The following is a 10,968-nucleotide window of genomic DNA, read 5'->3' on the forward strand; positions in this document are numbered from 1 at the left end:
GGCAATAAAGGTCTAGGACTATATGGTAGGGAGTTTCTGCATCAGTAGACCTATCACAGTCGAGGATCAGTCAAATACATTACATCTGTCTTTATTGCCAATTCATCGAACTATAAGAAATCAGAAATGTCACCTGAAAAAGACGTGTGTCATCTCGCATGGATGGCTATATGGCCAAAGGTGTTGCCAAAAGCTCTTGGTGTGTGTGTGTGTAGAGAGAGAGAGAGAGAGAGGGATACTCGGTATCCTTATACAGTGTTACGTGTAACTTAATATAGGCCTAACAGAAGTAGGCCTGACAAACTATAACACCCAACTGTGGGGGCGATCAGCTAAAGGGAGCTACACTTTACATGGTTGAATCACCGTGTGTGTGTGTGTGCGCGCGCGCGAGAGCATTCCTTTTGTATTTAATGTCAGCTGTTGGAAGAGTAAAACCCCGATTATGCAAACTTTTTCTTGTGTTTTAGGCGTAAAATAAAAAAGCAACCCAACCCGCATAACCAGCCCAACCAATCTAAACAGACAAAACAATAAATAAATAAACATACAAACACTTTTCTTATTGGGCACATAGTTGAGCCTGGAACCATGACTCAAAATAGCCTACATTAAAAACTATCTATCTATCTATCTATCTATCTATCTATCTATCTATATATATATATATATATATATATATATATATATATATATAAAGCCCTCGCTAGATAAATCCTACTGACTGACCTACGACTGATTATTAAACATAGTACAAAATACAACACCTACCTATGAAACGACTGCCTCCAAATAGGCCTAGCGCATAATTGTATTTATGGAAGAAAATAAACACCTCAAAAGAGTCTTTCTTCCTTCCAACACATCACAACTTGAGATGGGGTGGATCCTGCTGTTACACGTTTTATCCAAAGCAACACGCATTCAGATGTATGGACTTATATAGCGCTGCGCTTCCTCACACGTTCTCTGCTGAATTTCTCCGCCGAGGGGTTTTCCCGTCAACAAGCTCCGGATCTTGTGGATGTGAGTCTCCGTGAGGCTGTATAATAGCAAATTTATGTTTGGATGACGCGTCTTCTCGCTCCCACAGTAGGGCTAAAGTGCAGACATTAAACAGAAAATTGATGGAGAAACTCTTTCTCTCTATCTTTCCCCCTCGTTCCCATGCACTCTCTCAAGTCTGAGTAGAAGGGAGCTTTCTGGCATTTTCGTTTGTTTTTTTTTTATCAGGGGAGGGGGCAAAGGGACATCATCAGGCATGCTTGTGAGTTACACACCAGGAATACACCCACTTTCATCCACAGCAACAAATATATAGCCTACAAGTGTGGGCTTCACACACATTTACGCACACTCTTTTCTGACTACTATTGTTTTGTTTGCATTTGACTGTGCTGAACCGAATCTATGCACAGAGGAGGCCCATCACTCCTTCCACGTGCATCTTTCTGTTAACATGAGCTTTGCACTAAACAACAAGTTTTTATCAGAGTTAACAGCGAGGTTTTGGGTAATCATTTCTCTGTGTTTAACCTATAACCGTGATGTGGCGGGAGGCAAGCTGTGCCGAACAGGTCAGTTTTTATTTGAGCAATAGTCGGAGTCTGACATGAAAAGGAGCAATCAGCTCTTCCTTGGAAAATCCAATTGGTATTTATTTATAGTGGCGGGTTTTTGCCAAATGGTAGCCCTAATTACCGCCTGGAGGTCACAGTTTACCCACCTTTTAAAAAAAATCACCAGTAGGTACATCAATGCCTGCTATATATAGCTGCGTATCAGAGGCATTTTGTTCTGAGGACGGTCGGCGCAGGCAAGCAATGCCTTGCACACACGGGTTCAATTGTAAGAGCACTATAAACATTTAGCACGGGCGTTAAAGAGTCCACGGCGTTTCTGCGCTCTTGCCCCGCAGCCTTTGATCAAGTCCAAACGGTCCAGACAAGTTTGTGCGTAAAAGTGAATTTATCTCCCGTTTTCGCTCCACATAAAGGGAGCGCAGCCTGCTTCGATATGTCGCTCTGGAATAAAGAGACAAAGAAATTATTGCAAACAACCGTGCAGTAAAATACACACACACACAAACACAGTTTCCATTCGGGAAGGCGTTTTACTGAAGATGCAGTAAAACAAGTCAGCCGCATGTTGGAGATGAATGCGGAAGAAGTGGCGCCTATAAGAGCTGCAGCTTGGAAATAATTGCAGAGAACGCGGCGGTTGTTGGGGTCTTCTTTCCTCCTTCCCAAACGGGACCCCAGCCTCGGCTTTCTCCTCTTCTCCCCTTGCAGCCCCCACCGGCTGCCCCCGTGGGTCACCGCTTCAGGAGCACCACGTCACCACGTTAACCCCTGCATCACCGCGTCCGGGACACAAGCGGAGCCGAGGGCCCTGTGGGGTTGTGCAGAAGGAGGGAGGAGGGGGATCCCCAAATTGGGGTGCTGGGACCTCCTGGCGCCCCGAAGGGCGGGTCCAGGAGGTCTCTGGCAAAATGAGGAACAGGTTTCTTTCAATTTATTTCAATTCGGTGGAAATTCACCCGACTACAGTTTAACTGCTGTAATTAGTCTGCATGGGGTTTTCTCGTCATTTTCTGAAGCTTCTGAATCAACATAGTGGAAAAGTCAAACTCTCACAAATAACTATGTTTTAAGTATATGAAATGGTTAAATGTGTTTGTTTCTCCTATAAAGAAAACTCCTATCAGCCCTTTCCAGACGGTGTTTATGATTCATATTGAACAGCATGGAATTATTGCCTTGGTAGCAACATACAGATCAAAAACACCCTAATATCCCAAATCCCTAATGGCATAATAAGCTCACAACAAATCTAAGTCGATAGTCTGTAGTCATCCCTGGGTATGTCTTACATATATTTCGTGGGGTCAGTGGACTGAGCTGCATGAAAACACTGACTGGCACCAGACGTTTCCATCTCACAATAAGAATTATGCTATACCAGCCCCAACAGGCAACTCCACTTAAACAAACTCACCAAGGTTAAGTAATTCTATTATGACTTTTCCAAACCATGGCTGCCTCATCACAGTGTTGAAAAACAGAAACTATTCTCTAGACCAAAATTAACAATACATATACATAAATCCTTCCACTATGGTTTTGGCTTTGCCTATGAAATGATTTTTGGGAGGGGGAAGTGGGAGGGTCACGGCAGACCCCACCCACACACATGACCTTTATTTGTCTCTGTAATGACCTGCTGTTGCATTGTGGGTTTTGCAGTTTGACTATACACTCAAACTCTCTTTCTACATTTTCATTAAAGTCATAGTAAGGAAGGATATTTTCGTTTTATTGCACTAATGCACAATTTTGATTTATCTTATTATACAAATGTTGTATTCTCATTTAAATGTCAAATGGCCACATCTTTAAATTTAAACACAGAACATTTAACTACACTTTTTACAGAATTACATAACTGTGTTGAGTGTAGCCTATTTGAAAAAAAAGTATTTTTGTTATTTTTACAGAATGTGTCCCAGCCATGACAACCAATAATATCATTACAGTCTTTTGAAAAAACAAGCCTCTTTGTCTTGTCTTATAAAGCCTCATGATCAGACCTTTTCCTGGAAAAATATTCCACCCTGCTCCCTTTTCTGCACACATTGTGTGCTTCTGTGGTTGGAATTTACTAATTTCTGAGGAATACATAACATGGCAGCTTGTGCAACACATTTTTTTCACTTTAAAACACCTTTGAAAAGCCCTTTTCTGCTTTATATCTCTCATAATAGCTTAATTAAAATGGAAACGTAGCTAAATTCTTTTGCAAGACCTCACGGAAACTCTGGTGTTTACTTCCCGTCATAGCTGGGATGCCCCTGGTCCTCGTCTGTCAACCAAAGTTTCAACTGCACGTACAAACTGGACTTTGACCGAACAGTTAAACAGATGCCATCCATGCACTCACTCATCCATCTACTTCAACTCTGATGAAGGACAATTCTGTTGCATTCAAACCATCGCCTGCAGCCTGAAATGCGACTCTTCCCTCCTCATTAGAAGGATACCAAACAAGGCCGCAGCTAAACCCCCTGGCCAGCCCGGGCCCTCTCTGCTCCACACTCTGCTTGAGTAAACACACTTCGATGAGATACTGTCAAAGGTGTCAGGTAGTTTTCACTCCCGGATTCTTTGTATATGCTGCACCTGTTGAAACAAAGTCATTTCTCATTGCATTAAAACATCCTTGTTTCTTGAGCAACCCTCGTTCGTTTGGGAGTGTGAAAGTCTTTGAAACACAGCAGCCGTAGAAAACACAAGATTTGTCCTTTAGAGCAATAGGTGTGTGTGTGTGTGTGTGTGTGTAAGTGTGACGAGCTTTTAAGCTGCTCATGATGATCATATGGCAGTAGTGATAAACATGGACAAATGTTTGAGATGTACTCTCTGGATGTGATGCTTCTCATTTGCTGTGGTGTAATACAGTTGCTCACGCTTAACCCTGTTCAGAGACTGCTTGCCTGCTGCATGTGTGTGTATGCGGATCCCTGATATTTGTGTGTGTGTGTGTGTGACACAGCTGCGATAGGTTAAGAATCAGCCGCTAAACCTGTTTCTGGTTCCAATTTGAGGCAAGCTCCTCTTTGGCAAATGGAAAACACTTCAAGGTGCCACCGGACCTATAGTTGGTGCTGGTTTCTGCAGTTTACGTGGTCATGTGATTTTTGGAGAACGGACGTTGTTTGCCCCAGAGACAAGTGCACTGCACACACACATGCACAACTACCACACACTTCACAGAATCACGCACACATCAATGCACTTCTTCAAGTTTATAGAGGCCCAGTGACCCCGTAGGTGAGCGTAGCTGCATAACTGAGACAGCCACAAAAGGGTGAGCTAAGAGAGCAAAGCTTCCTGGGATATGACTTCTTGCCAAAGCACTAAATTCTTTCATCTTTGCTCTCGTATTGTAATGCATATCAGTCATAAAAGAGTGTTACATCACTGCGCACATAGTGGTGCCTTTATCTTGAATCTGCCATGTAGGTCTTCATCTCTCTCTATGAGTTATGGCGTGTATGCATATTCTATGAAGCAGCATTAAACCACAGTGTACTGAAGTGACAAACAGAGACATCTCTCAAACGTCATGCCAGGCCATTCACCCCCCCCCCCCCCCCCCCCCCCCCCCCCCCCATGCCATCGTCTATCCATCCTCTTCTCTCTAAGCTTTTTTTTTATTGCAGCTGCTAATGCAGCAGCCAGATCAGAAACAAAGCTAGCTTTGTGGACACCCCCTCCCCTCCTCGCTGTCTGCTGACGCGTTTGCTTGTTCTCCATGTCACCCCCTAGCCCTTGTTCCCCTTCCAATCTTTCACTAAAAACTTCTTTTCTTCCTTTTATAATTTTTTTTCTTCCCCACATCTGCAGCAACATCACGCGGCCTGGCATGGCCGGCCCGGAGAGTCATGTGATCTCCACGGTGGCTGTTGCCTGGGAGAAGAAAAGGGAAGTGTGTGTCAGAACCCCTTTTTGGCCCATCTGGGAGGTCAGAGGTCAACTCAACGCTGATCCTATCAGTTCAAGCCACAAAAGGGCCGACTCACTTTTACCCCGGCCTTCCCCTCTTTTTTCTGTTTTTAATACTATCTTTCCTTTCTTCTTTACTTTTCAGCCTCTGGTCTGACCCAAATTTCTCTCTTGAAAGCCTGAGGGTTACTGTGATTAAATATACACAGATGTGGTTAGTAAATCTAAACATCACCAGAATATCAGGCGCTTCACCACAACAAGGCCCAGAGCTGGACATCGACTGTTCAAGGAATAAACCCCTCTTTAAAACACTCAAATAGCAGAAGAGCAGAATGTCATACCCTGTAAGTGTGAAATTAGCAAAGGCAGAAACTTCTGAGCTTTAAGGCACTCAGTTGACACAGGATTTTGTTCCTATCACTCTGATTTTGAGTTGAGCGTGTTTCAACTTGCAAAAAGAGCCACGTGAACTTGGAATCAGCTCACTGCTTTCATTTGCTTTTTAGGCATGTCGACATACTTCATTTTTTTGTGTTACGTTTTAATGAAAGCTCCATGCACTACAAGCAAAACCTCAAATTTGACTATCATCGCGGCTGGTGTGGCAACTGTAAACTGATGCTGCTACAGGTGTACTATTAGGAAGTATGGGTGCATTGTAGTCCACTGACAAAGCTCTTTCGTCAACTACCCATCAATAATGGCTTGTGTATACACCCTCTGTTGATCATGGGACTGAGTGAATGTGGCGATACCAGTGGCTGAGGAATGAGGGGAAAAGTTCAGAAGATTTACTGAGCTGATGAAAGGAAACTATTGGGGGGGGGTAGTTTATGGGTTCATAGCTACTTTAATCATGATTGCTGTTTGGTTTTCTTTTAACCAAATGCGGTTTGGAGAAAAACCCTTAATTGCTCTTTGGTTTCATCAGCCCAGAGCTAATCCATCTAGGAGATGATAGAAATCAATTTGATTGTTTTTGAATATAGTGAGATATTTAAAAAAAAAAAAAACTCTGGTAGAAATCATTGACTTATGCAATAGAAACACATGTAGAGAAATGCCCAGTATATTGTATATGTGCTGCTGACACACACACACCCTCCACCTACAACTAACTGACCACTCTTCACCACCTTTCTTCTCCAATATCATCCCAGCAGCCGCATCCATAAGACAGATATGTTTATGTGGCACGTTGTGGAGGATTTTACATGAAGCAGATGCATTAAAACATCCATCTTACTTGGATGAAATTATTCCACTTCCTCCTCTCTCTCTCTCTCCTCCTCCTCCTCCTCCAGCTGGCTATCGTCATCTCCAGCAACAAGTGGCCTCTTCCCCAGATGAATTTTTACATCCGTGGTAATGCAGTCTGCTCCTGACATGCAGCAAACAGGGGTGTTTCATTGACTGTGCTCAGGGGTGACAGGTATACATGGAGGAAGCGGGTTTATTGTTCAGGAAATATAACAAGTGCATGCACACACTGTCGCACCTAAATACACAACACAACTACTCCGAGGCATTCCATCTTGCTTTTCTCCCCCCCCCCCCTTCTCCACTTGATCAACCTGAGTGAGCGGGCTGCTCAAATAAAATTTTAGTGCCGTGGTAATGTTGCGGAGCAGCATGGCGCCACAGCTAATGGGGGATCATCTACATCCCTGTTCCTGCACCAGCTCCATGTTAAACCCCAGCGTCTGTCATCATCTTGTGCACTCGGCGCGGGATACAGTAGGCCCTGAAAGTTCAAATGTCCTCACATAAAACGAAAATAGAATTACAACAATGTGATGTTATAAAAGGAAGGTGGAAGAACAGTCAGTGAGCGCACCCGAGGATTTCTTCTACTGTTGTGGAGGAAAAGTTGGTCCCAGCGGTTGTGTGGTTTTTGAAATCCCCGGGCGGGGCTTAATTTAATTTAGGAAGCACTCCATCAGGAGTGGTCCTTAATGTACAATTGCAGCAAGTTAGACTTTTTCTGTGCTGTATACATTTATAGTGTAAATGTTCTGCTGGCAAACTCAACATGTCTAAATGTTTTATCAAATCAGAAGCCTGCCAGTGAAAGTATGTGTGTGTGTGTGTGTGTGTGTGTGTGTGTGTACGTGTAAGTGTGTGTGTGTGTGTGTGTGTGTGTGTGTGTGTGTACACATCATGTGAGCGGAGCATTATTAGGCCTTTCTGGGGAGTTATCCATTAATTCGGGGTTAAAGTCCATTTGCATCTAGACAAAAGGGACATGGGCCATCCATCTCCACGCTGAGGGGAAGGGGGTAACAGAGGGAGGGAAAGGGGGAGGGGGACGTGCGTGTGTGTGTGCATGTGTGTGTGTGCGTGTTTGTGTGTGTGTGTGAGGGAGGTGAACCATCCTCTTGCAGATAAATCTGTTGCCCTCAGGGGTGCGTTTACATAGGTGAGGACTGACTGTTCTGCGAGCCGAGAGTGATTTATCTGAAAATACCACCAGTAACCACACACACTCACATACACACACACTTTTAGCACTGCTCTGAATTAATTCCTTCACTATGGATGAAGCAGCCTATTTCACTTCCAGTGTGTATGTGTGTGTGTGAAGATTAACTCATAGCTGCACACTTGTACATACACATGCAAATACTAATGTGCACAAAAATAGGAGTGTACACCATTTCACACACTCACACACACACACACACACACACTCCTCACTCAACAAATGCATAGGTTGTACTTTAGGAACTAAAGGATGAGAAAAAAAAAGTCCAAAATCTATATTTGAAAGAGGATAAATCTTGATTTCTTTGCAGAGGATTTTTTTTTTACTGCAGCTGCGATATCATCCTGCTTGTTGTCCCTCACACAACCACAGAAAGGATTTCCTAGCAACGATTATAATATGCGCGCGCACACGCACACACACACACACACACACACACACACACAAACAGACTCAACGCGCAGGGGCTCCCTCCAGCTATCAGCGTGGGCTTCCCCCTCCTCCTCTTCTCCCTCGCTGCCGCTCCGCTGTGGAGGGAGAGAAAGAGCGAGCGGGCGAGAGAGAGAGAGAGAGAGAGAGCGCAAGAGAGATCCCCTCTTAACAACTCTCCCCTGGAAGCCCCAGCTGCTGGCTAGACCGCTCGGTTACACGGGCTGCCAGCGTGCGCACCGAAGTGGCGACGGTCCGTTCTTCGCCAAAGCGGCCGGGGAGCGAAGGAATGGAGTGGGCTGGAAAACAGGGAGAAAAGAGAGAGCGCATGTGTGCACGCCGCTGCTCGTTTTCACGCCACAGTCGCGGAAGAAACGGGAAACAGATCCGTGTTTTCTAAGAGAGAGACAGTGAGAGGGAAAGGGGGGATGGGGAAGCTTGGAGAGCCACGGAAGCCCGAGAAGTGCGCTTATTCGGTGCGTAATGACACGGCGCGTCTCTCCGATGGTTGTACCGACGTGCTGTTGACGAGAAGAAGAGGGAGGGGGGTTCAACATGTGCGGCTGTACCGGCGAATACCAGGGACGGTTTTATATCCAGATCCTACAACCGACACAGGAGCAGAGGCTACATCCCCATTGCGCGTATCACGACGCAAATGGCACGCCCCCCCGTGCCCCTCGCACCCTCCTCCTCCTCCACACTGACAGGGAGGCGTTTGCTGCAGGGCGCCATTTTCAAAAGCCATCTTTGCATATGAGATTTATTTTGCTGCAGGAGGGCTGCAGCCGTCCTGCCGTCTCATGTTACACATATGTCTGCCCAAGAAGAATTTGGACTGAACAGGACGAAAACAGGAAAACTGGACGAAATATCAACTTGTCACCTGTTTTTCTGTTCTGTTTTGTTTTTTTGTTGGAAAGGTGAGAAATTTTACAATTCATTTTTGGTCATTTATTAACAACAGGTTTGGGTTAGGCAGTGACAGGATATTGTTATTCGCAGTAGATTTATCATTTTACAGCACAGGGTTGTATAACGAGATTAAGGTTATTGTTTGTTCTTTAATGATTTCCATAGAATTTACATTTTATTTGTGTAGAAAATCCAAACGAAAAAACGCATTCATTGTTTAACATGTTAAAATCATTAACAGGCCTATAATTATGCAAAGTTATGACATAAAAAATTCATAAAAATAGATGTAAATAAATGTAACGACTTAATGTGAAACATTACATCTGAACAGGTTACTTGGACAGTAATTTCATTCGTTTTCAGTATAATTGAATATAAATTGAATATGAGACTAATTAATTTTAAAAATTAGAACATTTCAGGATGATTTCCCTTTATTTAAAATCTGTTAGAAAACACTTTTAGGCGGTGCGTTCAAGACGTAAAAACCCAAACAAATAAAAACTAAAAGTCGGTCATTGGCGGGTGGGCGAGCCACATTCGCCATGTTGAGCTCCTGTGTGTGTGTGTGTGTGTGTGTACACGTGTGTGCGTGCGCGCGCGTGTGTCCAGAGATCATATTACCCTGACCTTTATTTTATTTTTTACTGAAAATGAAGGTAATTTAGGCTACTAATCAAATGTGGAGAATTTAAATGTAAAATATATATTAAATAAACTAAATGATCCCGATTTTGGATGCAAGAAACAAAACAGACTCACCCAAAAAGCGAATTTGGCACCAGTGTGAGAACAGTTTCTTACAGATTTTTAGTCATTTTTATCGTCTTTTTTTCAAGCAGAAAGATGGACATTTCTCCTCTTGCTTCTTCTCGTCTGATTTGATGTTTTATCTTCTTCTAACGTCGCAGGGCTTCAGAAAAGTGTAAAATTACAGGCTGGCTGCAGGAGCAGGGCCCACTTTACATAATTACACAGGGTGGACTAGTCTGCTCACTTTGAAGAACACGCTTTTAGTTCTCCTAATCACCCCAGCGTGTACAACAGCAGCTCATTTAAATGCAGACATATTATCCTTATTATCTTATTCGCAGTTTTTGCAAAAGAGTTTGAACATTTTTCACAAAAGGCAGCATTCTGTTTGCTCCTGTCCGTTCATTTCTTTCCCCAGTCGATTACTTGGAGTTTTGTTGAATAGCCCTGCTCTCACCCGATTAAAAACAACTGTCAACGTGTTTGAATTTCGGTGACTAAAATTCAAAATATACTGGGGGGGTGTTTGGGCTGCTGGAGTCTTCACTGTTGGTGAAGTTAATTCAAAGTGACTGCAGCGGGACGGTCAGCGTTTCTGTGCAGCACGATGAGGCGATAATAGCAGTAACAATAATAAGACACACATTCACACCGGAATATTAACGTTACAGCAGACGGAGAGCAACGAGCCTGAACGATCACTTCTAGTTTGTCGTTCGTGTGTGTTTGATGTTTAAAGCTGCACTGAGCCTCAGGCTGCTGCCAAGAGTTCAACATGTAACTACAATTGCACTGCTACTACTATTACTACTCCTACTACTACTAATAAGTTGTTGTTAATAATAATAATAATAATAATATTATTTATTAAGACAT

The sequence above is a fragment of the Micropterus dolomieu genome, linkage group LG14 (genome assembly GCF_021292245.1).
Source record: "Micropterus dolomieu isolate WLL.071019.BEF.003 ecotype Adirondacks linkage group LG14, ASM2129224v1, whole genome shotgun sequence".
Classification (NCBI taxonomy): Eukaryota; Metazoa; Chordata; class Actinopteri; order Centrarchiformes; family Centrarchidae; genus Micropterus; species Micropterus dolomieu.